General features: G+C 37.6%; 1 protein-coding gene across 8 annotated transcripts in view; it reads left to right on the forward strand.

Moving 5' to 3' along the window:
- PLEKHA5 (pleckstrin homology domain containing A5) overlaps positions 1-25,353 on the forward strand; it is a 237,608-nt gene that overhangs the window by 108,659 nt on the left and 103,596 nt on the right. Inside the window, exon 1 of one of the 8 annotated variants that reach the window (XM_042991851.1) lies at positions 23,349-23,400. The exons of the other annotated variants lie outside the window; for them this stretch is intronic. The gene's annotated coding sequence lies outside the window, so the exon portion shown is untranslated. Of the gene's footprint in view, positions 1-23,348; positions 23,401-25,353 lie in introns of those variants that run through there. 8 annotated transcript variants of the gene reach the window in all.

The raw sequence follows: 25,353 nt of genomic DNA on the forward strand, positions 1-25,353 counted from the left end.
GTTTTTTCTTCCGTGTGCTTTGGAAAGGTTAGCTTCCTAAGCCTTAGAGTATAAATAATAATTATTCTTAGGGAGTTACTCCTATCCCCCATGCCAGTGATTGGTGTAGGCTGAAGAACTAATGTGAAAGTTTTCTTCATTTTCTTTAAAAAAGGGGGGGGGAGCATCTAAGATAGGAAGTTGTTTCCTTTTTTTACTGTAAGAACATGATGCTTGGAGCCGCAGTGGCAATTGTGGACCCATGACAGAGAAGAAGTAAGAGAATCACGGAGGCATTATTGAGTCTCTGAATTAGACCAGAGACTGCCCTCTTATCATGTGAGATACTAAATTCTTCATTATTTGAGCCGTTTTTTTAATTGGGCATTCTGGTGCTGAAAGCATCCTAACTCCTACCAAAGAAAAGATGAGAAGTATTTTGTTAAAATGTGAAAAAACTGCTCCTATACTTTATAGTTTTTACATGTGAAACTCTGGAATTGTATAGGTAGAAAACAGGTAAGACATTTAAACTCTTCACATTTACATTTGAGGTAACTATGTAGTTCATCATATAAATTATAAATAAAGGTGGGGTTTATCTGAGGAAAAAAAACAAGTAGAAATATTCACTAGTTTTGTTCACATATACCTATCAGCTACTCAAGCCTATTTTTGCCTGAAAGTAGTTTTGTGGCTTAGAATATAATGCCCAAACCAAACCTGCTGAATCAGAATCTCCTGAGGTTTGGCTTAGTAATGTGTATTTTAAACCAGTTCTCCCATGATTCTTAGGCAGCCAGTTTTTGAGTTTAGTAACCACTGACCCTAGGGCAAATGTCTAAATTTCTCAATGCTTTGGAACTCTAAGTACTGCTACTTTTATTTGCTGGTAATAAGAAAGTGCTTGAATTTCACATTTCAGCAGCTAAATTAATACTAAAATGTTGACCGTCAAGGATATGTAATGTGCATGAAAGCACTGTTCTTGAATTTGTTCTTTGTTCTCTCTGCACCATTTATTTAGTGCAGCTTTATGTAGATACATAATTTCTAATATTTTATAATTAGAGAAAAGGGATTTTTTGTTTTATTCCTTTTCTGTTGTGTACCTAATAATCCACTTTTCCCTGAATATATTGTCTTACTCAGGACTCTTTTGTTATAGAAATCAAACTCACACTTTTAGGCAAAAAGATAAATTAAGTGGCTTATATACTGACACTATAGAAGGCGTGGGTGCAGCTGGGCTGGGGAGTGGCAGTAAGGGTTAGAAGCAGTGACCCTTAACTGTGCAGGATGTTTGCTGCTTCTCACTGCTATTTGGCTCATTATCTCAGACCTGCTTCCTCCCCAGAGCTAGAACAGTGTCTGCCTGCAGGTCTCAGACCCCGTCCCCAGAGCTTTGTCACCCTGGAGGACCCTCTCTTGAATGACTGCTTATAATAGTCTAGTGAGTGTGAATGAGTGACATACATCCCTGAATTTAGGCACATTGTGGTTACAGTAACTTAGTTGTAGTTAGTTCAACTAACAACATTGAGTAACTAGCACTGTTTGCTGGGAAATCTGTTAGGCTCTGACGAGAGTGACCGGAGAGCAGTTTAAACACAGAGTAGTTTATCTTCTCCAGTAGAGCAATCTCAGAGACAGGCCTTTTAAGATTGAAATCGGGGCCCTAGACCTTTCTGTCTTCCTGTTTCACCATCCTAACATGAGACTTCTTTTGTCAAGATTACTTCATGGACCACAGTGGCCGTCCTTATGTCCAAAAAGAAAAAGATCAGAAGAGCAAAAGCATTTCCTAGCTGGGTCAGCTTCCTCTAAGCATCCTTTCCAGGGGTTCCATAAGACATTCTTCTTTATATCTCAGTGGGCACACCTCATTAACACCTAATCGCAAGAGAAGCCCGGAAACAGAATGCTTTAGTTGGATGCCTTGCTACCCTGACTGAGACTGAGCAGGAAAGGGAGAGTGGGCAGTGTGTGGCAGTGACCAGTGTGTACCATCAGCAGTTGGCAAAGGTTGGCCGTGTTGAGTTCATTGGCAACTTTTTACTCATAATCCCGAGGTGTCTGGGTGACTCAGTCGGTTAAGTATCCAACTCTTGAATTCGGTTCAGGTCGTGATCTCACAGTTCATGAGTTCAAGCTCCACATCGGGCTCATGCTGTTAGCACAAAGCCTGCTTGGGATTCTCTCTCTCCCTTTGTCTATGCCCCTGCGAGCACACACGCTTTCTCTCTTTTATCTCAAAATAAAAAACGTTTTTAAAAAAAATCTAAACGATAATATGAGCTGAGTCAAACCTGTTTTCAAGTTAGTATCAAATCTCATTTTCTTTCATATTCGTTTGCTTACTCATTCAGTTCATTTCCAGATAGTGGAAGCCTGTTTATATCCCAGCTTTAGTGCTTTCATTGGTAGTGATGAGGTTGTTAGTATAAGTCTTACTTTATATGTAAGCAAAACTGCTGTAAAGGAAAATCAAGTTTCTCAATGGCATTTGTGAAAACTCACTAGCCCTCTATGTCACTTATAAAACTTTGCTGGTAAATCTCCTTTGGTCATAACCCTTCTCTCTTTAGTCGCTCTCCATGGCCTGTCAGATGACACCCAGGCTATTCTGTCTAATGTTCACAACCTTCAACCCTGTTCCCAACCTACCTTTCTAAACCACTGCATTATAACCAAGTCAAACTAGTCATCTCATTTTTACCCCAATATTTTTTCACCATGACCTTCCTAATTTATGTTTTCCAGATCCTACCCATCTTTATTGGGTTCATGCTGACAGGCCATTTCACTTACCTCAGCTTTTTTGGTCCACATGTCTTTCAGAACAATGATAGTTGTTATTTAATTATACTTTTATATATATATATAATTTATATATATAAATATAAATATATATATTTAATAAACATAATACTCTATGTATCAAATACTGTTGTAAGGGCTTTAATGTTTGAATTCATTTAATCCTCATAAAAATTCTATAAAGAATATACTATTGTTATACCCATTTTAGAGATAACTGAGGCACGTAGAAGTACAGTAGTTTTCCTAAGGCCTGATCCAAAATTGCGACTTAGGCTTTCTGGTTCCAGAATTCATTTATGTTATAGCATCTCATATTCTTACTTGTATTTTAATTATGTACTTATTTACCCATAACTAGTTTGTACATTTCATTTCTTTTTTTAATTTTCTCACAGGATCTAGTGTTTCTACAAAAGAAACACTATCCTCAATAAATATTTGTTGACTGAATTTAAAAATGTATTAACAGTAGCCAAGGAGATTAAATCTCAACCCAGGTTTGTTTGCTTGATTTTTCTCTTTAACACTAGATAGCAAATGTGTAACATTTCCAGTAAACTTCCAAAATAAAATATTTTCATCTAAAAGAAAAATCTTGGGGCGCCTGGGTGGCTCAGTCGGTTGAGCGTCCGACTTCAGCTCAGGTCACGATCTCGCGGTCCATGAGTTCGAGCCCCGCTTTGGGCTCTGGGCTGATGGCTCAGAGCCTGGAGCCTGCTTCCGATTCTGTGTCTCTCTCTCTCTCTCTCTCTCTCTCTCTCTCTCTCTCTCTCTGCCCCTCCCCCATTCATGCTCTGTCTCTCTCTGTCTCAAAAGTAAATAAACGTTAAAAGTTTAAAAAAATAAAAAATAAAAAAAAAAAATAAAAGAAAAGAAAAATCTTGTGAGCCAAGGAATTTGTACAAATGAGATTTAAAAACATGGGGTGCCTGGGTGGCTCTGTCGGTTGAGCGTCCGACTTCGGCTCAGGTCATGATCTCGCGGTCCGTGAGTTCGAGCCCCGCGTCGGGCTCTGTGCTGACCGCTCGGAGCCTGGAGCCTGTTTCAGATTCTGTGTCTCCCTCTCTCTGACCCTCCCCCGTTCATGCTCTGTCTCTCTCTGTCTCAAAAATAAATAAACATAAAAAAATAAAAATAAATAAAAAATTAAAAAAAAAAAAAACAAAGAAATTTGGGCATCTGGGTGACTCAGACAGTTGAGTGTCTGACTCTTGATTTCAGCTCAGGTCATGATCCCAGGGTCATGGGATTGAGCCCCATGTCAGGCTCCTTGTTGGAGCCTGCTTAAGATTCTCTTTCCTCATCTGCCCCTCCTGCTTACGCACACTCTGTCTTTCTTAAGATAGATGGATAGATAGGTAGATAAACAGAGAGATAAAAAGAAATTATCTCTCTTGTGCCTGAAATGTAAGTGTAGAAGTTTGGCAAGTTAAAACCAGTTTTGTTTTTGGTCTTAAGGGGAAATGCTCACACCTCAATAAAACTTGGCCTTGATAAGCAAATGGTCTTGGTTGGGGTTGTTGCCATAAGACCACCTGATTGTGTTTGTTATGTTGTAACTGGGGCTCAAGGGTGCAGGAAGAGCACCTGGCTCCAGGGACCCCAAATAAAGCAGGTTTGGTCATTTGCCACTGACAAAATCCAAAGGCACAGAGACCTATGGTGGCGAAACAGGAGAGGAATTTATTTCAATGAGGCCAACACCAGGAAGACAGTGCACTGATGTCTCAAAGACTGCCTCTGAAGTGCTGAAAATACTTCTCAGTTTATATATGGGAAGTATGGAACAAAGGTCAGTGGGTACATATACAGCTGGGCAGTAAAGGTCAAGTCGACCATGGTCTTCAGATCAGTCATGTGGGGTCTTGTTGGTTGTCAGGGCAGTTAATGCTTGAGGGGCTGGTTTCAGTTCCCATCACAAGATGCTTTGCACATTGGGTCTTGTGCCGGAGTTCAAAGATAAGAAGAACTTAATCAGTTAGAAAGTACAGACTGAGGTCAAAATGGAGGTAAAGTCCTTTTTCAATGTAATCTCCTGACAAAGGGACAACTAATGAAGTCAGTTACTTTCATTGAGTTAGTTGTAGATATAAAAGTATCTCTTAGTTCCCAAGGCTATGTCTGGATCATGAGTCTCCACAATGTATTCTGTCATGTTCCATGGTAGTAAAACTTTTAAAAAAACATGCATGTTTTCTTGCCTTCTTTCAAGAGAGTAAGCATGAGTTTCTTATTGGGCAAGTCAAGCCAACACACAAAAGCAGCTGTTGACTGTAAAAAAACAAAAAACAAAAGAGCCAGCTATTTTACCAGCAAAATGAGTTTATTCGGGAGTAGCAGAAGATTATAATTCAGGACAAGCTGAGTATGGCAAACCATAGGCAAGTGTGGAGAACAGAGAAGGGCTTGCTTTTATGAAAGAAAGGAGGCAGCCAGGAGGGGCTGAAGAGTTCTGGGTGGTGACAACTTCTCACTGGCTGAGTGTGGCAGTTTCTCATTGGCTGAGCTGTTGATGGGCAAGGAGAAATTCTTTGCACTGCTGGGGCATGTAAAGTCAGCTTCTTCCTGGGCACTTGGGTGGCTCAGTCAGTTAAGCCTGACTTTGGCTGAGGTCATTATCTCACTGTATGTGGGTTCAATCCCTGCATCGGGCTCTGTGCTAACAGCTAAGAGTCTGAATTCTACTTCAGATTCTGTGTCTTCCTCTCTCTCTACCCCTCCCTGCTCACACTCTGTCTCTCTCTCTCTCAAAAATAAATAAAACATTAAAAGAAAAATTTCTAAGCCACAATAAATAAAACATTAAAAGAAAATTTTTTTAAGTAAGCTTCCTCCTATTGGGGATGTGAGTGGTAGTGCATGAGAGCTCCCCCTTCAGGGCTTCCTGACATTTTAAATGAAATTTCCTCTATTTTCACAAAACCATTATAGTTTCTTTGAGACTATCTTTTTATGATAATGAAACTGGTAACATTGTCATATGTTTGATTTTATTCTTTCATCAAAAACAGGCTGTCTTCTAAGCAGATGGTTCAAGTGTAGAATTGACTTAGTTACTTGGATAATAGATGCTTTGTTAGTAAATCAGGCTCTGTAGAAAACCAGTTAGATTTTAAAATTTCTTTCAGAATGAAAATCAATAGATATGTAGATAGAATATAAGTTACAAACTATCATTCAAAAATGTGTATTCATCCAGAGTTGAAATAGAACCTAGGCAAGGAAGCTAGAGCTTAGCTAAATTTATATTTATTTTCTTGCTCCTATAACTTGGTTGTTGATCTTTATTTCATAGTCATCAACATGTTCCTAAGTCTGAATTTCTTTATTGTGCTAGAATTTCAGATTATTTTTCATAAAACACAAGTACTTCCAATTTCCTATTAGTTACCATTGCACACTTAAGTACAAAATTAGTAAATTGAAAGTTAGCATCATTTGTTTCTTGCACACATATACTTTGACTTGGAATTTTTCTAGAATTGTAATGGTTAAGGTGAAAATGTAGTTAAAGATTCCAGAGCCCATTAAATTCACCACTCAAAATCCAGTTTTTTTTTTTTCCTATCAAGTGAAATTGTCTTCAGAGATGAGTTCACATATTCAAAGGAGATATAAATATAACCAGACATCTCACTTTTAGCTGAGAAGTTGATATGTCACGTGATAATAGGAAAAGGGAAGAAAGATGATCAGTTTTAATGGCCCTATCATTGTTGCCTTTTAAATTCTTTCACTTTGGTTTGTATTTGCTTATATAAATGAACTTACTAGAGTCAGTCTACTCTCCATAATTATACACTTTCTGTTTATTGTGCAAAATAGTTTATATACACCCCTATTGGCATATTCTTTGAGATGTAAATATGCATGTTTGAATATTTTACTGGTTATGCTAATTGTTCCAGATACGTACTGGCGCTATCCGAGTGAGGGAGATTGAGGGAAACTTCTCAGGATGCAACATTTGAGCTGGACCTAAATCCTATAAACTGATGAGGTACACAAGTTATGACAGTTCAGAAGGAGGAACTGTGGCTATCAGTCTCATGCAAAGGAGGAACTGTGGCTATCAATCTCACGCAAAAAGTGGAAAGAATTTAGAAAGGATTAGATGAAATAAAAGGGAGTATAAAATGGCTAAGTCATCATCTTATTAAACTGGCTTTCAAGGACCAAACTTGTTAATTGATGACCTAAGAACTGGACATTTTCAAATTAGAAGGCTGAGTCCTGTTAGCAAGTATATTTTAATAGCTACCACTCCCTGGGGAAGAAGATCCTAGTGGTACAAAGGACTTTCATTATAATTGGTCCCTTCCTAAGCAGGTGTTTATGGATTAATTTGATTCTTAAATCATTTGGCTCTTCCACTTTTTCCGAATTTGCTGTGTTGTGAAATTTTAGCTCTAATAGAAAACCAAGATGATAACATAGAACAACGCTTGGCCTTTTCTTGGGTAGTAAGTTGAGAATATCTAAAACTGCTAATGTCAGTGTTGTTAACCTTAAAAATAAAAGCTGCCAGTTATTTTACCAGTAAAAAAAAAAATGGGTTTATTTTGGAATTTAAAAAAAAATTGCAATCTAGGACAAACAAGCTGCAGAAAAACCAGGCAACAAAGGAGAGGTATGCTTTGTTGGGAAGAGTGTTATAAACTAAAGTCCATTGGAACAACCTAGGAGTAGGAAGTATAGTAGCTTTTCATTGGCTGAGCTGTTGGGGTTAGTGGAGGGAGATAAAGAAAGACTCTCTTCCTCCACTGAAGTAGTAGAGTAGTGTCTACTTGCAAGGCCAAGTCCATCTGTTTCTGTTGGGTATGCAATTGACCAGGAGTGGTAGTGTCAGTGAGCCCTCTTGCTTAAACTATAGACCCTAACAGGTGAAACCAGAAATAGACAAGGCAACTTCACAACTCATGCTCTGAAACCCATTGTTCTTTTTTCTTATTGTTCTGTTTTTGTCACACTTTCTTGAGGCATTGACGAAGACATTTTGCAGTGACCACAGCATTACAGCCACCAGGCCAGAAAAGCTCTGATAGCAGCAGAATGCCTAGAAAACCACTCAGCCCAACCCTTTCCCTGCCCATGATCATGGGCAGAACACACACTGACCTCGCCACCTCTCACCCATGATCACAGGTTCCCTGCCTACTCTCTTGCATGTACCCCTGCTCCCAACCTCTCCTTATAAAAATCTAGGTGTCCATATTGCCAGCAGAGGTGGTTGTTATGGCTTGAGCCTGCCGCCTTCTCTGGCTGCCAGCATCTAAAATAAATTTCTCCCTTTCTCTTTTTCAAACGCTCATCTTATGAGCTATTGCCTTCTCTTGTAACGGGTTTGTCTTGAGTTTGTTCGACAACAGTGTTGGCAAACCCAGCCAGGAGCTATGCTTTCAATATGTTCAGCCTCTTCAGGATCCCCGGAACAGAGCAGTTGGCCACACGGTGCACAAGGGCTTACCCATTCAAATCCTGAGTTAGCAGCAATGATAGATGGTTTAGTAACAGTAGGACATGGTGCCCAGTGCCAAAACCTCCTGACTCCATTTTAGTGAGGATTCCCATTACTAATTTTCACAGTGTTCAATGATGATAACTTAGTGTTTAGAAGAAGTTGTTGGCCTGGGATCTCTGTCAGGCTATCTTTGGGTGTTAGTGTTTAATTTCTGTGAGTTTGATTCACTCTCTACCTGATTACTGCCTTTTAACAGAAGCTAATAAAGATATTTGAGAGAGATCCTCGTATTTGCGAATTTTAATGTACTTTTCTAATTAGTGCACTTTGGTGTTTCTCTTTAAGTCATGAAGATATGGTATAGTGCCAAGATAAATGAATTTGCAAATTTGGGAGAAAGCAAAAGGAGGCTGTTGGTATTCTTACTTTACTTTTTTGTAACTGCATATGAATACTGTGATATATGTAAGAAATATATTTGGGGGGCGCCTGGGTAGCTCAGCCGGTTAAGCATCCCACTTCAGCTCAGGTCATGATCTCACGGTTTGTCAGTTTGAGCCCCACATTGAGGATTCTGGTCTTCCTCTCTCTCTCTGCTCCTCCCCCACTTGCTCCTTATATCTCTCTCTCAAAATAAATAAAACATAAAAAAAAAAAATTGTTATCTAGGGGCACCTGGATGGCTCAGTTAGTTAAGCATCTGACTCTTGATTTCTCCTCAGGTCATGAGATATCCAGCCCCATGTTGGGCTCTGTGCAGCCTGCTTAAGATTCTCTCCCCATCTCCCTTGACCCCTCTCCCCACTCACACTCTCTCTTTCTCTCAAAATAAATAAATAAACAAAATAAAGATTGTTACCTAAAGTGGAGTAAGTCTTGTGGGACAGAGCCCTTAACCTGTGTGTTCTAACATGTCTCCAGGTACACGGTGTCAGAATTGAGTTAAATGCTTAGTGGTGTTGGAAAAAACACACATCAGAAACAAGCATTTGTGGCCTTCTCAATGTCCTAGTATTTTTCTGATCTGAAAGATTTATATTACTGACTAAAATTTATATTGTAAGTATATATTATATACTGACTATATATTTATATTACTGACTAAAAATCAGTAATCAACTGATAGAACATTAGAGTACTTTCTGTTACTTAGCACTATTAGTATGTGCAAAAGAGATTAGTAGATTTGTTTCTCACCCATTGAGAGGACTTCTCCTTTGGGTGTTAGTGATGAGTAAATTGGCACCAAATTATGGAGACAGTTGTGTGCTGGTTTGAGTCGTTTGGAATTAAGCTTGTTTTGCAAAGTGAAGGCTGGTGATAAGAAAATGTTGGGGTTCGAAAGTGAATGGTCAAGAAAGAATTCTTGAGGCGTCTTTGCAAAAAGTGTGGTTTTATTAAAGCACGGGGACAGGACCCAAGGGGCAGAAAGAGGTGCACTGGGGTTGTGAGGGGTGGCAGATTATATACTTTCAAGTATATACGTTCAAGTTGGGAGGGAGTTAGGAATCGCGTTAAATCCCTAAGGAATTTGGAAGTAAGGTTTCCAGGACCTTAGAGGAAATCGTCATTTGCTACTGTCTAATCATGAGATCCTTCAGATGTATATAAATGGGCATTTGCTTGGAGGATGATTGCTAACATTATCTTGGAGCGGGAGGTGGGGGGGGGGGCGCGGGGGTGGTTAGAGATAAAGGAAGTTTCCAAAGAAATTATTATATGTTAAAAGAGACTTACAGGATCCTGGAGGTCGGGCTAATGTTAAGCCAAGGTTACCTTTGCCCTTAGCAAAGTATTGACATCAAGGACTTGTCAGAGTGGTCTGTAAGTTGTAAGGAAATTTAATTTTTTTCTTTTGCCTTTGTTCTCACATCAGCTGGGAACCAGGTTACATAAGTTAAGATAAAGGGTGACATTTCCAAGAAGTGAGTAGTCAAGAGTTTTAATTGCCACTGAGAAGTGAAGTTAAATGAAAAAATTAGAGTCCTCACAATTGAATCTTTAGTCATTATCACAAACATCCCTAAAGAATATACTGAAACACATTATTTGGTGGCGAATGTTTTGGAAACTCTTGTTGGACTTTCTTCTGTAGCTTTTTATGAGTCATGCCCTATAGCATAGAGATACATGAAAAGGGAGTCAGGATTAATTGAGATTTAAGATTTCCTACTGATTTAAAGAAGTTTATTACCTCTGACATAGTAGTGGGACATATATCCACAGTCTGCCTCAGCTTCCTTTTCTAAAATGTGGTTTGGGCAGAATTGAGAAAACCAAACTAGATATCACTGACATTTAGGAAAAGCAGGACAGAATCTTATAAGGCATTTGGGAGAATTGCCTTTTTGGTATGCGTTTTTTCCCCTTAAATGAATAGTTTCTCTGTTAATTAGGCACCAGTGTAAAATTTAGATTAATCTTAAATTTGTACTTTTACAACTACTGCTACCGCTAACTGAAATCTCCTCTTGAAATAGTTTGGCCAGCTGTCATTTACTTTGTTAAGCCTTTTCCAGATTCCCCCAGGCATTTAGCCACTTCCTCTTCTGTGCTCTGCAAATCAGGTTATGGTATAATGATCTGTTTACAGCTCTCTTTTCCCTATTAAACTGTCAGTTCTACGCTGTTATGGCCTTAAGAGGAGGGACCTTTTTCCCTCTTTATCCCTGTGGAAGTCCTTCTGTAAGCTGTGATTGGGGCAGGGGGAAGCCAAGCTTCCCAGGTTCTAGAGAAATTGCACAGGGTGCTGGCAACTTCATAAACCAAACACTTGGTCGATTTGTTAGTTCTCAGTATTCCTGTTAATCTTCCAGAATCTTGACAGATCTCTGCTGCTGCATTATTATTGTTTTCCCCCTGGCAGCCATATGCAGAACCACCATGCCACTGTGATTCTACAAACATGTTACAGAAATGTTTGCCATTGCATAGGATAATTTTATAGCATATACAACAATGAATACATCTAAACCAAATCTGCTAGAATAATATAAAACTTTCTTCTCAGCATTTTTAGAGATGTTTTGTTATAAGTAGCCTGATAATGAGAATGGTTGAAGGCTTTATTATATAATAATAATACATTGTTTGGTTTGGGAGTAGGACTATAAGTTTAATACATTTCAATCTCCATATATTTTTTGTTTATAGGTTGTTACTATTTGTGTCATTTAAAAGGGGCTATAGAACTTTTCAGCACTGTGAGAAAAGTGGTTGACTTTGATGTTTTCAAGAATGGGTTTTGTTTTCTTTCTTTGTGTGAAAAATTTAAATTTAATTGAGACCAGCAAAACCTTCACTTTGAAAAAATGGGAAAGATCGTGAATCACTACTTTTCTAAAACATATGCAAACCCTTCTGGTTATAGCAAACTGTGTTGGCTTGCTTGTCTATATTTCAAGCTACATGATGAAACAATTTTGTTTTCTCAACTTGAGATGTTATTTTTAATTTTTGCTGTAGCAGTTTCATATGAAAGGAGTGTTTTCAGCGCCAATTACGTTACACTCTAGATTTAGTTGTAAGACAACTCACAACTAAGGTCACTGAACATTTTTATGTCATTAGCACTCTAACAAGGTATTTACAACATGTTTTATAAAATGGTGTGTTCATGTACTCCGTTAAGAAATCCCCATTTTGGGCGAAGGGTATGAAATGCAGAACAAATATGGTCGGTCATTAAATATGAGATAACAAACACTTACTTTGTGGTAAGCACTGTTCCAGTCGCTTGGGACGATTTTCCTCATATAATTCTCACAAAAATCCCATGAAGATTAAATTGTTATCTGTATTTTCTATATAAGGGAATGGAAGCATAGAGAAGCAAAGTAATTTGCCTGTGCCCAGAAAAAGAGCTTGACTACTCTCTCTGACTCCATGGCCAGGTGCTTGTGACCAGGAAGCTGGACCGCCTCCTGTGAGGATGGGCATACAAAGAAAAGACTTGACCTCACTTGCAGTTAAAACACAAGCACACACAATTAGAACTGTGTGATTGTTTGTATATTCTATTAGGTTCGGAAAGAAGAAAAGTAATTGTCAATACCCAGTTTGTGGGGAAAGGAGAAACCTAATGCATTGAAATACAAATACATATTGTTACCCCTTTTTGGAGGACGAAACATGTAAATGTTGAAAGTACGCACATAGTTTGACCTGTTTGCCCCACTTCTAAGAATTATCCTGTGTAGCTAAACACAAGAAAACACGAAGATGTCTGGACAGTTAATATTACTGTTTATAATAATAAAAAATTAATAATAAAGTGTTCTGTAGGAATCAGGTTTGCATAATTATGATGGGCAGCCATCAAAAAAGGAAGAGTTAAGAGTATATTTATTGACATGGGAAACTGTCCGTGGCATATTGTTGAATGAAAAAAGTAGGTTGCAAACAACATATGTAGTTTGATTTTCTTATATTGAAATCTGTATACGTATACAAACTCTGGTCTACCAGAATTTAAACAATTGGTATCTTGACTGCTAGATAGTATAATTTAGTGATCAAATACATAGGCTGTAGAGACACTCTATCTGGGTTTGAGTCCTGCTCTGTCGCCTAATAGCACTGTTCCATAACTATTCTGGGGTCTCACATTCTTTAGTAAAATGAAGAACTTCTATTGTTGGGTTATGAGGCTCAGATGGGTTTATAAAGTGATTGACATAGTAAATGATCAATAAATCTAAGCAGCTATTATCATTTTTGGGTAGTGGAACACCAGGTAATTTTAGCTTTCTTTATGCCTTTTTATTGCTTGAATTTTTGAAATAAGTATGTATCAACTTTGGAAACAACAACAAAAAATGTTTTTAGAGGAGTCGTTTAAATTGGTATGCTTACAGTTTTAACAGGAAATGTCTATTTATTTTGAGCTAAGGTTATTTAAAATTACTCACGGCGTGTTTTCTTCAAGAGCTGTTTGTAACCATATATGCTGATATTTTACCCTATGATGTATGTCAACTTTAAAGAGAATTGAAATCATATTTCACTCTTATGGCTGGAAGGCATGCATAATCACAACAGCTTCCTCCTGGAGAAGCTGCCTGAATTTGTGGCTGCATTTGACATGTTGGTGCGTGACGTCAGTCTGGTGTCAGACTTGCAGAGTGGCAGACCAGCCTGACAGCCACAGTGCATTTCCTTAGTGCTTCGTCCCTACAGTGTTCATTTGGGAGCAGCTCAAAGACAAAAGGAGTGGAGTCTGATTTTTATTCCCGTATCCTTTTTGGCTATAGTTGAATGTCTGTTCACAAATGTGATTTTGATGAAGGCTGGTGAGTATTTCTTGTTACTTTTATGTATTAATAATAAATAAGTCATGGCTAAATGAGCATTAGTTAGGACTTTTTTCTCCGCTCACAATCCTGTGGTAAATAATCTTTGTAGCCCTAGTGCCAGGCACAGTGCCTAGTGTAAAAAATTGACATAAATATTTCTATAACCAAAGTGTTGTATTTTTGTAACAATGTAAATACTGTACATCATTAGGTTTTCAAGTGACTTGGGTATTTTAAAATGTAATCTTCCTCTTAGTCTGTCCTTAACTTTAAACTACATAAACATGTAGTGGTTGCATGTTGCTTTAAAGCCCAATAATTTTCATTAAAATTTTTAAGTTTATCTTGTCTATTTTTTAACTTACTTGGAAGAGAAGCTTGTATATATTTTTTTGTTCCTTAAAGAGAACTAAATGAACAATTCTCAGAAATTCCTGTGGAGATGTTAACAGTATTCATTACATAATGTTTTTATTAGCATGTATATTAATACTAGCTTAAACTAATTAACAGTTGGTTGAAGCTGCTTCTATTTATTTAAGTTTTTAATTATTTGGTCTGTTTCAGTAATGTGATTCGAAACAGGAATCTTCATTAACCTAAAATTTGAAAGCAATATAATGGTAGGAAATTATTATAGACAGTATTTTGGCATTTAAAGAAACAAAGTTACTACTGCAATTGGCTATAAAGGCTGGGCAACATGTCTTTAAAGATTTATTTCTTACTAACAATATTCATGCTTCTTTGAATTTCACTATGTATATTGATTTACTTGTTTTGAAACCATTAATTTAAGGAGTAGATTAGGTTGGGCAAGACTTTTTTTGTCTGTAGCTATTTTGCTTATAATTCTCTTATCCACTGTGAGGAGATGAATAATATTTTAATATCATACTATTTATATAGTAAAAACTGAAGCCTTTAAAGTCTTTTACTTTTTTACATTTTGCCATTTCTGGTATAATTCTTTTTATGCGGGTTTAGTAGCAGCCTTGTGATTTCAAGGTTTTTTTAGAAGAATTTTCCAATAAAGTTTACTCTTAAAGAACAGGCACCATCTGCTTTTTAAGTCTAGTTGAAGCAAGAGCAATATGGAAATTCTTAATATTTTAAATATTTTCACATCAATTTACTGAAACAAAGAATAAGACTCCTTGTACACATTTTTGTGTGAATTATGTAAGTATTGAAAGGAAATTATCTACGTCATCTTTTTATTTGTGAATGTGCAAAAATACCAGACTTGAGGAATTTGCAATAACTGCCTCATACATGACTCCTAGTAGATTATACTTCTATATTTGGAAGCAGAGAAATACAGAAGTAGGGTCTCAAGTTCATTTTATTTGATTTGACGGCCTTAATTCACAATTCACAGTTTTTCCCTTGAGTTGCAAGATTTTCAGCTGGAAGCTGAAAATTCTGCCCAAAGCCAGAAAATTTAAGTATATGGAGCACTCATGAATATTTTTATTCCCTTTAAAATTTTATCTTGAATCCACTTAAAATATTTTAACATGTTTTTAAAATAGCCTGTGTGTTAAACTTAATCAGAAAGTTACAGTAGTCACAATGAATTATAATATATTCAGTATACATATTAAACAAAGATGTTTTTGAGGCGTTATGACATCAGAGGTCATTGGCCTAAATGCTACTAAAGTTGAAGGGAAGTTACTTAAACTTCTTTGTATGAACAGGAAATTAAATCTGGCCAAAAAGGAGGGGTCAGGGGAAGATGAGCAGAACTGCAGGGGGAAATAACCTGAAACTGACATAAAAGTTTTACTGAAATCTAAAGCAGTAGAGAATAAAGTACTTGTCTGTTTTCTAATGAATAGGTATGCTTTAAGGAACTCTTTCCATCAGTATTGAAGCCTGATGGAAAAATACAATTGCGCCATTCTTTAAGTTTGAAATTTAGCATAGTAAAACTCAGATGAAATCATATTCTTGAAGTTACTAATAGTATTAAACTGTATTTTTGTTTTCTAGGGGCATACAGTACAAAATCTTGCGCATAATCGATGCCTAATAAATATTTGACTATGAGTAAATGAATTGATTAAGCAAGTTAAATGAATGAGGAGACCCCCTTGATCCTTGTATTGGAGAGATTTCATTTTCACTCTGATAGTGCAAACCTACTAGTTAGCAAACCAACTAATAGGATACCATGACCTGTACTCTGTTAGAAGGAACTGTATCTCGGGAGTACAGTACCTGCCAAGTCCATAGCCAGCAGTGGCCCCTGGATTTCATTGGTGGCTCTACTTATTGTATCTATCTCTATTGTAGGAAGTGAGCCTTACCCCTGCTATTCTGGGTCAGATTTCTATCCCACCTCATCTGTACGTGAGAAATTTCTCGGTACTCAGGGATAATAATTTGTTGACTAAATGGAGCCTTAATTAAGTGCTGTGTGCGTCACAAGTGCGTTGAACCTTTTCAGAGTTATAAAAAATATATTTGCTCCTAGGAGTAGAGGAAATACATTGCTTCAAAACGTATATGCTAAATGTTTTATGTGTAAGTGTGTTGTTACTCAAAGCCTAGATTTTCTGCCCCATTTCTGTATCCCCTCTTTTCAGTATGTGCTACACTCTCACCACATCTGACTGACTACTCTTGCTGATCCTGAAGCTCAGTTCAGATGGCACCCATTTCTGTGACATCTTCCCTGCTCTTTCCCTTCTAAGCAAGATCAATCCCTAATTGGTCTCCCCTTTATATTTTGATTATGGTTATATTACTCTTCCTGTTTCTTTATTTATATTATCATTAAGGCTGTGTCACCAGTGCCTGTGTCATATTGAATGAAGTATTTAAGTTACACAAAAATATAGCCGTTTTGGAAGAAAAGCTACCTTTTTGTTCTTGAGGTGATTGCTCAGATAAAGCTCTTGTATTAAAATGATGAAACACTGCAGTGAAGAAGAGTAAAATTCAGTAATTACTGATTTTTTTCCTGTTTGAATTGAGCTATTCTGTCAGTTTGACTATTGGGAAGAATGCTTCACCTACAGTAAAATAACTGGATCTTTTTTGAAATCATGTGGTTCTTTATGTGTAGGTTAGAGTTAGATTAACTTTTTAAAGTGGTATATGACCACACATAGAAGAAATAGTGCTTAAATTCAACTTTTTCTAATTTGTTGTTTGCTTCCTTACCAATGGTAGTAAACTTCTATTTAATGCATGTTACAATAAAACATTAGTAATTAGCATTCATTAGCAAGTAGTAGAGTTGTCTGAATTAATGCAATTCTATGTTTATATATTGAGTATGGCATTGAATGCCACATTATTGCATTTAAATGCTAAGAATATTCTTTTTTTTTTTTTTTTTTAAGTTTATTGGAGCTCCTGGGTGGCTCAGTAGGTTAAGCGTCTAACTTCGGCTCAGGTCACGATCTCACAGTTCATGAGTTCAGGCCCTGCATCGGGCTCTGTGCTGACAGCTTGGAGCCTGCAGCCTGCTTCGGATTCTGCGTCTGCCTCTCTCTTTACCCCTCCCCCACTCACACTCTGTCTCTCTCAAAAAAATAAAATGGTTAAAAAAAAAAAAGTTTATTTATTTTGAGAGAGAGAGAACACATGAGAGCAGGGGAGGAGCAGAGAGGGGAGAGAGAGAAAATACCCAAGCGGGCTCCACACTGTCGCAGTGTCAGTGCTGAGCCCAACATGGGGCTCAGTCTCACGAACTGGGAGATCTGACCTGAGTCAAGATCAAGATTCAGATGCCTAACTGACTGAGCCACACAGGGCACCCCAAGAATATTCTGACTACTGAAATGTTTCTGAGTTGGAGTTCTGCTTAGTTTTATTTTAAAACTCCATTAGACTCTGTAAATAAAACTTTTTTATACAAGTGACTCTAATTTTTCAAATAAGTATTCTTTTAAACTATAGGGACACCTGGGTGGCTCAGCCGGTTAAGTGTCTGACTTTGGCTCAGGTCATGATCTTGTGGTCTGTGATCTCCCAGTTTGTAAGTTCAAGCCCTGCTTCTGGCTCTGTGCTGACAGCTCAGAGCCCAGAACCTGCTTCAAATTCTGTCTCCCTCTTTCTCTGCCCCTCCCCTGCTCATGCTTTCTCTCTCTCTCTCTCTCTCTCTCTCTCTCTCTCTCTCTCTCTCTCTCTCTTAAAAATAAATATTCAAAAATTTTTTAAAAAAATTAAACTACTTTAATATACCCTATGATCATTTTTTTGTTCCTATGTGTGGTATTACAGTTGCTTTTTGCATAGGTCATTCAACAGTAAACTTTAACCTCGGGTCAAATTATCAGGTTCCTCATTCATTAAATTATAGTCCTATACAAACCATTGTACTTTGTATTTAAGACAGAGCAGAGAGGAGCTCCTGGGTGGCTCAGATAAGTGTGTGGCTTCAGTGCAGGTCATGATCTCACAGTTCATGGGTTCAAGCCCTATGTAGGGCTCTCTGCTGTCAGCACAGAGTCTGCTTCAGATCCTGTCTCCCTCTTTCTCACTACCCCACCCCTGCATGCACTCTCCCACACACGTGCACATGCACTCTCTCTGTCTCTCTCAGAAATAAACATTTTTTCAAAAGAAGAAAAAGGAGCAGAGAGCCAGCAACTTTGTAAAGCAAGGAAGTGACATCATTTTACTTTTCAAGAAATCTCTCCTAGAACATTCAAGTTTAGCTGCTATTTAGTGAGAACTTAGTTAGGTCCAGGTAATGTGTATTTGTGCTACCAAGTACTTTTTTCTTTTAAAAGTCCTATTGCATAGGGTTTATTATTGTTGTTTGGGTTTTAGTTCAAAAAAGAATTTAAGGCTCAGTGAGGAGGATGCTCTAAATAGGAGAGAGCCTAGTTAAAATGAGGTGAATTTGAATGTTGTTAAAAGACTCTTGGGGAGATAAGAGCCTAAACAAGGGCAGTGATGGAGATGTCTTTAGTTGTGTGTTCTCTAGGGTGATGTGTGGGTGACAGCCAGAAATGTCACCTGATTCTTGAATGTTTGACAGGAAATTACTTTGGTGGATTAGTGCGTATATTTGAAGAATCCTATTTCTGTTCTCACCATCAAGTGCCATTTAACCTTGCCATTTAAAAGCTCCTTAAGAGTCACTCAGATGACTTACAAGTGAAAGAATTACCTAAATTATTTTAGGTATTTTTGCCTATAATGTGTTTTGTAATTCAAGTGTTTTGTATCAAGTGTTCTAAAAGGTAATGGTGCCATAACACTCAGGATATGTAGCAATTCTTAATGTGATAAACACATTTTGTCTATAACTAGCATGGAGTTAATTGAATTATTCTTGATGTTACTTCAAAAATTATTTAAATCTGTTAAAAAGTATTTATAGATTGTAAATGAACATGTTGGTGTTATTTAAGGTTTTGTTGAAAAGCTGGATTAGAAATTATCTACAAATAACCCAGAAGTAAAACAAATGAATTTGTATGTGAGCCTAATATTTTCAATTTTTTGTCTTTATTGTTCCTAGCCTATAATAATGTTTTCATATTTATACTTACAGCATTACATCGTGTTCATATTTTCCTACTGGGAAAAACAAGATACTCAGGTCCTGTTGGGTGCTTTTGTAAACCCATGTTTTACAGTTATTTGTACTTAAATTCTTTGGTACCTGTAATTGGGAATGTGAGGCAGTGTTTATGATTATGCTGTGATAATTTTATCTGAGCATCTAAGACTGGAAAATGATTCTGAAGCCTTAGAGAATAGGAAGATGGAAAAGAGATAGGGAATCTAAAATTAAATTGGAACTGGGAAGGTTTCATTATTCTGCTTCAGATAGATGTGGTCTTGGGGTGATGCCAGGCAGTGAGGCAGAAGGAGACAAGACGAGCAGCGAAGGAGGCTGTGTGTCACTGGTCTGTGGAAAAAGGGAAGGACCTCTGAGGAAAGTACAGTGTTGTGTTATGTTGTGTTGTGTTTTAGTACCATTGGGCAGAAACACAGAAGATGGAGGGCAGAACTGAAAAGTCTCATTGGCTGAGATAAGATTCAAGGCAGGGGCAGCTATTGAAAGTTGGGGATCTGAAAAGGACACAGCTCAGGCCTTGGGGCTGCCTCTTCCTCGCCTTGTCACTGTGTGACTTCTGACAGCTTTGTGAATCCTGTGAGCCTCAGTGTATGCATTTTGTAAAGTGAAGATAGTAACCTCAGAGGGTCTATGTGAGGATCGGTTGTCACATTTTAACCACAGGTGTGACAGCTGAGTGTGTGAGCAGCACTCACTGTCCTGCTCAAGTGGTAGCGATGATCAAGGTGATAATTTTGATACTTTTTGCTGAGAGTGAGGATCAATGAGGTACTCGCACCTAAGAAATCCTTTCTTTTTAACCCCCCAGAAATGGGAGATGATCCATTTGCTAAATGATGAGAGGAGAAAGGAGAGAAAGAGTTAAGACCTTAAGGAGATGGTGGGTAAATGAATCACTGAGGTTTGAGCGGGATGTCTGGAAGCAGTTAGTTCTTAAGTTAAAGGCAAATGGCATTTAGAAGAAATGCGGGGAAAGGAAACATATACTTTTCATGTTTTGCAAAAAAAAAAAAAAATTACACTCTTTTAGACTGCTAACTCAGTGGTTATCTCTTCACATAAGGTTCAAGAATTGAGTCTCAAGAAAAGGCAGGGCACTTATAGTGTGTTTCTCTTGTTCTTAAAACATTGCCTTTAACTGTGGGCACAGTTTTCCATGCCAACATATTTTCATTTTAAAAATAAATTGCAGACATAGTCATTGTGGTAGTCAGATTTCGACATAACATTTTCTCCTTTTTATTAAAAGAAAAATAAAATAGTTATCTGTATAAAACATTAACAAACTTAACATGTAACAGTATTTTTAAAATTTCTCTGAACTACCTTAGAACCAATTTAATAACTAAGTCACAACTACAAACATGTTTTCAGAACCTAATTTGAGACTCTTTGAGTCTCAAAGTGATAAGGCTGTATGATTTCTAGCAATAAAAGCTCTTCAATTTTAGAATAATCTGGAGAGTGTTATTGTCTAATAGTATACTGAAACCAAGGACAAATTGAGAATGTACAATACTCCATTTTGTGTTAAATAGAAGGATACTAAAAACAAAAGAGTCATAAATACACATATGAGCTGTTTGCTCTACAGCTTTCAGACTAATTTGGGAAATAAACAGCCTCCGTAGTTCCCACACCTCTTCCACCTTGCTCCCTTCTAACAACATTGTGAATATGTGGCACCTTTTATGCGTTGAGCCCTTGTAAAAATCCAAGTCATGGTACTGGCTTTGTTGCCAAACCTCTATGATACCCTGTTTTTCTCATACTAAATTAAATCCTTCTTTCTTCCCCATAAGGGAAACACATGATTCAGAGCAAATCATATAAATGGGTTTGCATCTGAGTTTAGTAAGAGACAACCAAAATCTCTTCTGTGGAATAGTTTTCTAAAACCACATATTTTTTGTGCACAGTAGATAAATTTTCACTGTATTGCCACAGTTACACATATAAAACACTAGTAAAGCTTACTTTGTCTAATGTATTATTACTCAGAAGAATTATATTGGTTGTTATTGACAATGTTAATAGCAGTTTTGATATTTATTTCTTAAAAAACAATAGATTTTATGTATTAAGCAGTCATTGAAATTATGCATGATACAAAAGCGTTGAAACTCACACACACACACACACACAAATAAGTATTCCCATAGGAGAAAATTGCAATACTAATAAATATCCAGAACATTGCTGTTAGTTGGCGAAAACATTAAAAAAAAATTCTGGCAACAAAAGCAAAAATAGTGGGACTAAATCAAACTAAAAAGCATTTGCACAACAAAATGAAAAAGCAATATAACAGGGGTGCCTGGGTGGCTCAGACAGTCAAGCATCTGACTTTTGGTTTCAGCTCAGGTCACAATCTCACAGTTTGTGGGTTTGAGTCCCGCATCAGGCTCTGAGCTGATGATGCAGAGCCTGCTTAGGATTCATATTCTCTCTCTCTCTCCCTCCCTCTCTCTCTCTCCCTCTCCCTCTCCCTCTCCCTCTCCCTCTCCCTCTCCCTCTCCCTCTCCCTCTCCCTCTCCCTCTCCCTCTCCCCACCCTCTCTTTCTTAATCTCCGCCCCCACTTCCCCTAAGCACTCTATATCTCAAAAAATAAATAAATAAAAATTTTAAAAAATGGCAGTCTACCAGGTGAGAGGAAATATTTGCAAATCATATATTTGATAAGGAGTTAATACCCAAAATATATAAAGAACTTTTACAACCCAATAGCAACTAATTTTTAAATCTTTTTTTCCCCTCTGTCTTTCTAAACCCCTATTGGGGTTTGTATATGAAATGTGCAATTTTGTGCATTTTATGCATGTACTTAGTGCATGGAGGGAGGTATTTCTTTAGCAATGTCATTGGCATCTTCCCTTAAAAGTGTTCTGCTGAGGGAAGACTAGCAATGTGGACTGAACACAAAATGCCTTGTTCCAATGACCCTGGAAAGGGACACAATACCAGCTTCCCCTATCTTCAGTGTGCTGCCATGTAGTTTAAATTATTCTTCATATAAAAGCACCTGTCACTGAGAGTTGACTCAAACCCAGTGAATTGCTCTGTTTTCACAACGAGGCTATAAGGAGTAATGTAGTTTATCAACTTTCCCTGTTCATGTAGGCTGCTAGAAAGCTCAGTACTGCTTAAAATGGTACAGCTTCACCCAGATTTTCTAGTACAGTTACCTACATGATGCATTATTTGGTTCATAAATACAAGGTTTGAAAAGAAATAAGGTAGAGTAGTAAGTATATTCCATCTCCAGCAGACATGTCTTTTTTAATTTGTTATTTATATAATCTGATAGAGACACAACGTTTTACACACACTCATTTATTCATCTTAAGATCTTTTAAAACTAAATTATTATTGAACGAAGTATTTCCATAGAGGCTCTAAATAAGCAGGTCTTGCATTCGGTCTTCTAGTTTAGTAAATGATTACATGTCTGGTAATAAATAGTGAAGAAGGCATAATGCCAGAAAACAAGTAATTTGTGTTGCTGTTTGTCAATTTCTTGATATTTTCCTGAAAATGGAATTGATTCAGCCTTTTTATCTGGACTCCTAATAGAGCATGATCCTCAGATTAAGCTAGTGAATATGCCCTATTTTCTTTGGTCCTGAACTCTCCAGAATAGCTGAGTCCATTTTTTTTTTCTTTTTTAAGTGTTGCTTGTCACTATTTAAGAATCTTCTCACATCCTGCCTTTGCTAGCATAAAAACACAGCTAATCTTTCTTTGGAACTTTTGTATTAGAATTACTTTTCTCCTCTGTCTTTTTGACATATTAAGGGCAGGTATCTTTACCAGAAGCATGAAAACCAAGAGAGATTACAACTTTATTCTTTTACAGTAAATACTGAGTACAGTAGCCCCTTATCTGCAGAGGATACATTCTAAGACACCCCCTACCCCCAGCAGTGGATGCCTGATTGCACAAATAGTACCAAATCCTATATATACTATGTTTTTTCCTATACATGCATACCTATGGTAAAGCTTAATTTATAAATTAGGCACAGTAAGAGATTAACAACTATAACTAATAATAAAATAGAACAACTATAGTCTACTGTAGTAAAAGTCATATGAATATGATCTCAAAATATTTTGTTCTGTACTCACCCTTGTTCTTTTGATGATGTGAGATGATAAAATGCCTATTATGACACAGCATGAGGCTACCAGTGGCCTTCTGGGGATAGGTCAAAAGGGTCATCACTGCAGTTGACCCATGGGTAACTGAAACACAGAAAGCGGAAAACCATGGGTGAGAGGGGGCTACTAGGTGGGTACTATTTTAAACTTTTAACATAAACAGTTGACTGACCAGTAATTTAATGACAATGACATGCTGAAAGTCCTGTTGTTCACAATAAATATAAGCCAACACTTATGGAGGACTTACTCTGTCCCAGGCCATGTTTATACCGCTCACTCTTTTAATCCTCATAAACGTCTCCACTATAAAGTAAGTTTCATGAGGGCAAAGATTTTTATGTTTTGTTCACTGCTATCCCCGGTGCCTAGAGCAACTCTGAAAAAAATAACCAACCTTGATACAGTTACTGGTACTAAGTTAAGGAAACTGAGGCATGGAAAGTTAAAGTAATTTAGATACCTAGCTAATGAGTCAGGGAGCTGGGATTTAAGCCTAGGTGGCCTGATACCAGAACCTGTGCTCTCAATTGCTGTTATTTCCTGCTGCCTCTGTTGTCTCTAGAGAAATACAGAAACACAAAGAAATAGTAAATGTGGCGTATTCAGCAGAGTTAATTGTTAGAAGGCTATGATGGTCTAGCATAGGCTTACATAACCTCACACCATTGGCATTTTGGGCTCCATACTTTTTTCCTGTGGAAATCTTGCCTGTGCATTGTAAGACATTTAGCAGCATCCTGGACTCTACCCACAAGATACCAGTCCCACTTGTGACATTCAAAAATATTACCAGACATTTCCAAATGTCCCCTGGGAAATAAAATCACTCCCAGTTGAGATCCACTAGTCTAGACTTAGACATTAAACCAGCACAGACAAGGGCTGCTGCCTGGCTCAGTCAGTGTGGATGGAGCATGCAGACTCTTGATCTCGGGGGGTTGCAGGTTAGGGCCCCTATGTTGAGTGTAGAGATTACTAAAAAATAAAATCTTTAAGGGGTTTACTCAGGCATGTAAGCATCCAACTCTTGATTTCAACTTAGGTCATGATCTCATGGTTCATGAAATTGAGCCCTGCTTTAGGCTCTGTGCTGACAGCGCAGAGCCTGCTTGGGATTCTCTCCCTCTCCCTCTCCCTCTCCCTCTCCCTCTCCCTGCTCCCTGCTCCCTGCTCCCTGCTCCCTGCTCCCTGCTCCCTGCTCCCTGCTCCCCACTCCCAAAATAAATAAATAATCTTTTAAAAAATAAAATCTTTTAAAAAAAAATAAAACATCAGAGAAGCCAGGAAGTATGAGTAGGTAAATACTGGGCATCACATTTGTTAAAGTTAGGACTTCTGCTATGCCACAGAGAATTCAAAGACACGATGGGAAATAGTTTGTTCTGTGATCTTAAGAATGTCTTATATCAAGACCTGAATTTTATCCCTGCTTTATAAGGATTCCACTAGAAACACAAATGTATATAACATTATACCTTTCCAGTACTTCCTTTTCGTTCATGACGAGCATAAAAATCTCTGGCAAGGATTTTTAAAATGGCATCTTTTCTATTAAAGCTTCAAAATGCACTTTTTGCAGCATAGACGTATGTTAGTTTGGAACTAAGTGGTACAATCAATTTTGCTATAACACAATTAGTATGTTCCTAAAAATCACCTCACTGTGCAAAATCAGTCAATGAAAATCAGGGGCTTTTGTGGAAAAGAACTTCATTGGAAGACCCCTCAAAAACTTCATTAGTTGGGGCGCCTGGGTGGCTCAGTCGGTTGAGCATCCGACTTCGGCTCAGGTCACGATCTCACGGTCTGTGAGTTTGAGCCCCGCGTCGGGCTCTGTGCTGACAGCTCAGAGCCTGGAGCCTGTTTCAGATTCTGTGTCTCCCTCTCTCTGACCCTCCCCTGTTCATGCTCTGTCTCTCCCTGTCTCAAAAATAAATAAAATGTTAAAAAAAAAATTTTTTTAAAGTTGCTCAATTTTACTGGTAAATGGTTAGGAAACACAAAAATACTGCAGATACACTTTGCCTTGAAAAAAGACCCACAGTTTGTATAGTGGAAGTGGACATTGGGACGGTTTTAA

Source organism: Panthera tigris, chromosome B4 (assembly GCF_018350195.1).
Source record: "Panthera tigris isolate Pti1 chromosome B4, P.tigris_Pti1_mat1.1, whole genome shotgun sequence".
Taxonomy (NCBI): domain Eukaryota; kingdom Metazoa; phylum Chordata; class Mammalia; order Carnivora; family Felidae; genus Panthera; species Panthera tigris.